The sequence below is a fragment of the Haliaeetus leucocephalus genome, unplaced genomic scaffold (genome assembly GCF_000737465.1).
Source record: "Haliaeetus leucocephalus isolate CR32 unplaced genomic scaffold, Haliaeetus_leucocephalus-4.0 Scaffold162, whole genome shotgun sequence".
In the NCBI taxonomy this organism is placed as follows: domain Eukaryota; kingdom Metazoa; phylum Chordata; class Aves; order Accipitriformes; family Accipitridae; genus Haliaeetus; species Haliaeetus leucocephalus.
Genome location: NW_010972598.1, coordinates 13,477,523 through 13,483,697, shown reverse-complemented (window position 1 = coordinate 13,483,697; position 6,175 = coordinate 13,477,523).

Sequence of the window (6,175 nt, the reverse complement as noted above, 5' to 3'; positions counted from 1 at the left end):
AGGCGCCGGCGGCCCCGGGGCGCGTGCCGCGCACCATGGCCCTCGCTCACCGTGCTTGCGCACGTCCCGCCGCCGGCGCGCGTGCGCAAAGGGCGGGCGGTCTGTGAGGGGAAAAGGCGCGGGAGGGCGGCGAGGGGGGAGAGCTCACCTCAGCGGGAAAGGCGGGCTGGAGGGGCCCGGCTCTCGGGAAGCCCGCGGACGGCGCCCTCCTCGCAGGAGAGACGGCTGATCGCGTTCCCTCACCTTGGCTGGAGGCTGAGCCCCCAAGGCCTTGCAGCCCTTTTCCAGGCGGTGGAGCCTGTTCTGTTTCTAGAGAGGACCTGTCAGACCCCTGTCACGGTTATCGCGGTACCCATCGGGGCTCCAGCTCAGACGTGTTTCCACATGAGAGATTGCAGCAAAACCTCCTCCCTTAGCAGAGCGGGTGTGAGGTAACCTGTCAAACCTGCATGGCGCAATGGTACGAGTCTATGAACGCTTCTTTCCCCTCTCATCAGTCTTCCCTTTGCCTCAGATAAGTTGTAAGTTAACTACTAGGTCCATCAAATATAGTTAAGGCACTGTGGAAGAACTAATGGTTTTTAAGATTAATACCCACCTGAAATGACAGCGTTTAGTAGACAAGCCAATCTCACGCATGGGAGTTCTTTTAATTCTCGGCACACAGTTAAGATGGAGAAGATGGCATCTCTGTAACAAAATTGGACTCGTTCTTCACTGGGATGCAAAATCATAGCTACAAAAAGTGAAATTTGTAGTGTGCACCAGTTTCCTTTCAGCATGAAAATGAAGAGGCAACCTCAGGCTATTTATGCACATACTGCTGTACTGAGAATGGGAGTAACACTGAATTTCCATGAAATAGATTTTCAAATGCAGTGAGATACAGCTGCAAACATCTACCTTACCCTGCTGAGGTTTCTTCAGTCATAATGTGAGTAGCTTCTGTGCCAATAATCTAAGTCACTTTCATGTAATGGTCATATATAGAAAATAAGGTTCTAAATTATTCATTTCAAGGTAAGAGTCAATTTTATCTTGAAAATCGGGCGAGTCAATTCCTCAAGGCAGAATGACTTTTCATAGATACCTGGTATGGCAGTTAGCAGAACCTTTACTGGGATTCTTCTGTTTCTAATGTCCTCTTTCACTCGCATTCTCTAACAAAAAGAACCAGCAAAACTAACTTCCTCACAGATGATTACTTAACTTGCCTTCACAGCTTGAGAAATCACCTTTACTAACTCCACTCCATCTGACATCACTTAAACTTCAAAGTTTACTTTGAGGCCTAGAGTCTTTTTGGTGGAACATCATAACTTAAGTCCCATCTCACACATACATATAAGCGTTTTGCTTCCCAGCAGCAGTAAAGGAGTCTTTTACATCATAAACCCCTTCCATCAGCAGCCACGAGAATATGAACTGTGGTTTTTTACTTTACTGTACCCATAGTAGGAATTCAGTAACAGTAATACCTTCAGAGACAGAAGTCACACAGATGCATTTCCATCAGTGTTTGTTCTTCCATTACCTCCCCATTACACAGGCAAAGAAATAGCTTTTTTTTCTGTTTGTGTCAGGAGTATTTCAAGCTAGAGAAAAAGCCTGTATGTACAGCTGTCACAATTGTCCCATACTAGAATACTGGTTTCAGAGGTTTTTCATCTTCTATTCATCTATGCTATGTTGACAAGCATCCAAATACTTAAGTGTGGACATCTGAAATCACCTTTTGTAACGCTGACCTTTCTTACCAAATTGACTGCATACCCTGCATGACTGTACTGAACATTTAATCTTGTGGAAAAAACAGATGTCTCTGGGATATCACTGGAGGACAACTAGCTACGTGTAGTAAAAAGAAAGCAGTAATTTAAATAATTTAATAAACCAGCTGCTGACAGGTAGAAAGGCTACAGATACATTCTAGATTGGAATCAGAACAATGAGCTACTTATGATTTTGAATAGAAAACCTGCCTAGGTAATCCTATCGTACTTTGCAACCCCAACAATCACAGGCTAGCATGATGAGTATTTGTCATCTCCATCATTAAGGAAGCATTTGCTCTAATACCTGTGGCATGAATATTTATCAGTAAAGTGGGACTACTAAAATTTCTGAGTCAGAAATAAATTGATCAAGATTATAGAGTGAGTCAACGCAGAGCCAGAAATAGCATTCACAAGTCCTGACTTTCAGCCCTGTGCTCTAACCACTACACAGGTTCCTTAAGGCAGTTGAAAGATGTAATTAATGTTTGTAAAGTAATTTGAATCCTTGGATGGAAAATGCTATGACAATAGCAAGGTTGGAGGAACAGAAAACCACGTTAATAGAAGAGAAACAATAGCCATAAACTCCTGGGAAAGGCCTTTCGTACTCAAGTGCAATAAAAAGGTTTTTCTTCTAGAAAGTTATAAAAGGCCTTTAAGTTGATTGAAATCAAACAAGTAACAAAATTTATCTCACAGAGCTGAGCCAAGCTAATACCACTGTTTTATTCTCATGGTTCCAAGGTGTTCTAAATGTTTGAAGCAATTTAAGTAAAGAATGATCTGAAGTCTTAAACACGCTGCGATTGCTTTTGTTTTCTTCATTTAGTACTACTTTGCCCCAAATCTGAAGAAAATGCTAACCTGCTGCTAAGATGGATGCCACCCCAGCAAACACAAAGGCAGTCTTTTCCCTACACACCTTGGTTGGTTTCTTTACGCTGGAGGTAGCGATGATGTGCGCTGGAAATGCTTTTGTCGTATTTTATATTTAGCAACAACTGATCAAACGACAGTCCTTGCAGACAACTGGCGCTTCCAAAGATGACTTCAAGGGATAGTCACAACATCCAACCTTGATCCCTTGCGTTTTTGAAGCACCCACCTCTTGTTGGTAACATTTTGCCTCCTAGTGGAGAGCACCCATACAGAAAAACTCCTCTCAGAAAAAACTGCAAGTGCTCTTTTCTTGTAAAAGAAACAATAGATTGTTTGCAAAAGGTTGAGACTATTAAAATTCAAGGGTAGATCGTGTAGAGAAACGGAAGTCACACTGTTTCTTAGTCTCTCAGCTGTATCACAGCAGAAAGAAATGCTTACTGTTTTTATTCCAGCCACTATTGCTTTCTTCCACCACTTGTTTTTACAAGCCCAAACCTTTCTATACCAGGTTAAGATGTTTGCCAAGAGCAAACTTAGACAAATCATTCAAGCCACTGACAGTCATTATGCAGCAACCTCACTTGCAGCACAGCTCTCCCCATACCTATTCAGTGCGCCAGTCCTCCAATTTACAACAGCTGATTGCATGGGAAAGCGTAAGGAAACATCTCCCTCCGTTCAATTGCAGTCACAAGTGTCATGTTGTGAATTGGGAGATTATACACCTTCTCTACAGCCTGAGATGAAGAGCTGAAAACTAGCACATGGAATTACTTCTTAGTTACATCATACCCAAGAGCAACCAATTCCAGAGCCACCAATAAACAACCCCCCCCAAATTAGTATTCCATTATCCAGCAGCCCCTCCACAAGAGGGGGAAAAGTACAGGCTCCTGCTTATCAGCTCTGAGATTTTTCCAATTAGGCTGAGAATAAAAGAATAAGTATTTAAGTAATAAATGCTGGAGTAGAAGTTACACTCCTGCCTCAACAGAACAGTAAGGGAAAGCAGGGTGTTGCTGCATACCCAACGTGTTTTCAAGGCAGCAGGCACTTCAGCCACAGAACTTGCCTATACCGCAGCATTGTACCAGTCAGACAACCAACTTACACTGAACGTTAATTGGCGGCAGTAGTATCACTGTGGTTCAGAATATGGTTGTAATTTTGCAGATACTAACCACTTAAGTGGTAGTTGGCATTTAGGTAGCATCACTGGCTTCAAGACAAGACACTAGGGAACAGAACTCCTTGTCTGTATTTAGCTGGTATTCAAGGACCGAGAATGGAGAACATGCATTGGTTTCGCTGGGCTCTGGAAGAGACCGCTAGAACAGAGCAGCTGCTTTTCTGCAAGAATTCTGCAGAATTACCCCTGCACCCACCCAGCTTAGCAAGCTGTCTAGGGTAAGGCCCAGAAATCACAACTCAGAAGCTAGCAGAATGGGGTATGTTCAACATGCAGTAGGGAAGAAATCAGCAATTTCAAAAATACCTGTGAATAGAGAAAAAGGAGAACAGGAAAGAGGATAAAAAGCAACCTGACAAAATGTTTTCTATGCATACTTTTATTAATAAAATATAAGATTTACAGCATATGTCAATGGACAGTGTGCTTAGAGAATTATCTAGTTGGATAGTATGACACCAAAGTCAGTAGCTGGTTTTGGTGAGGGTAAATTAAACCTCAGATGACATGCCAGGGATCACTGCTACTGACGAAAACCACAAAGCTTTCCCAAGACTACCTTTAAAACCCCCAACTCCATCCCAACATGCACAGCTGAGGTCCAAGAGGCAGTTTTGCTTGAATGTAGTATTGCTAGGAGGCTGCACTCTGTTCTATGTGAAATCTACCTGTTCCGTTCTGTGTCGTCTTCATATCCTCACTTCTTTTTGTGTCTGTGCTAAGCAACTTGTCAGATATTCAGTGCATCGTTCGGGATATAGATACGCACAAGAGCAGCAGTCTTGATACCACGACCATCGATCTTCCCAAAATAGCAGTTATTAAACCTACGCCATTCTTTGCAAAATGGAGATGAATGTTACCAGCTCTGATGCAAAAGAAGCGTCTAATTACCTCTTTGCCCTTGCGAGAAGATAAAGAATAAACCTTGGCCCTGATCCTGTAAACACCTATACACATGATTAATGTTACTCAACAAGTTGTTTCCTTAACTATTAGCAACTATAGTCATTTGAGTAAAATTAGTCACATGCTATGTAAGTACGAGTAGGGCCTACTAGTTTATTCACCCATTGGAAAACAGCTGCTGTCCCTGGGGCAGTTAAATTTTTTACAAGGCTAACAGGTGAGAAAAAAAAAGGTAAAATCCTTACAAAGGCTCATGGTCAGGCATGCATGTTACAAGACAAATACTGTATTTAAGAGAACCAGATCTAATAAAGATTAGATTTTTTACATTTTCAAACCACTGCACAAGGACTGAAAGAAATTAGAGTATGGTTGCAATAGTAGTCTTGTTAACAACCTCTAACCCAGCCATAATTTTACAGCAGAAACAGTATCTTAGTTGTTCAAATAATAGAGGTATTACAATAACTACCTATAACTAAGCCACAGAAATAATTTAAATATAGGTAACTGAAAAGTAAAAGTTCTCCCAGTCAAAGTAAGTTCACTATGACTTCATTCTGAACATTTCCGTGAAGGAAGAATAAACCTAAAAGCACAATTAGCAAAAATATCTGGAGGTAAAAACTCATGAGCCTTATAAAGCATCAATATCTAGTTCATCTTTGGATAAGCCTTATTTGCTGAAGAGTTTAAATCTCTCAAGTAACTATGAACACTTATTTCATGCAGCTTCTGTACTCCACGTATTTTCTGACCGTTGCACCATTTAACATTTCTGTAAGTGCAGTAACTTTGCAAAGCCAAAAGCCAGAAGAAACACTTGCATGGTAAAACTACATTTCCACTCAGTTACTGATAGCAATAAAATACAGAAAATAGAGCATCTCAGAATGCAGTGTAGTAATTATCTATGTAATCACATGGTATTTTGTACTACATAACATCATACTGCCAGACAAGAATTCAGACAACTTTTTAAAAAGCCACAGGGGACTTTGCGCTTTAAACAAGGCATTAAAGGTATCGTATCCTAAAACAAGGCAGTAAAAGCAGGACGAAACTAAACATTAAGACATTAGTCCCATAAAATGGATTTTAAAACCTGAAAATTCTATTCCTGTTCCAACTGAAGCAATAGTTTAAAAAAAAGAGCCTTTAAGGACACTGGAAGAGTAACTGACCTGTTCAGATCATGGCAAAATCTGACAGCAGTTTATGGTTTTGAAATGGAAGTGGTCAACGCATACTATGGCTGGTATTCTTGTCATTCATGAATGAATGCAGATACTTGTGAAATCCCTCCCTCTCTTCATTCCCATGAAAAATAATTAATACTGGTTAAAATCATTACAAAAAACATCATTTTATTTTCATGCATCTAAGGTAAAACACAGAGTATTTGTATAAAGAGGTA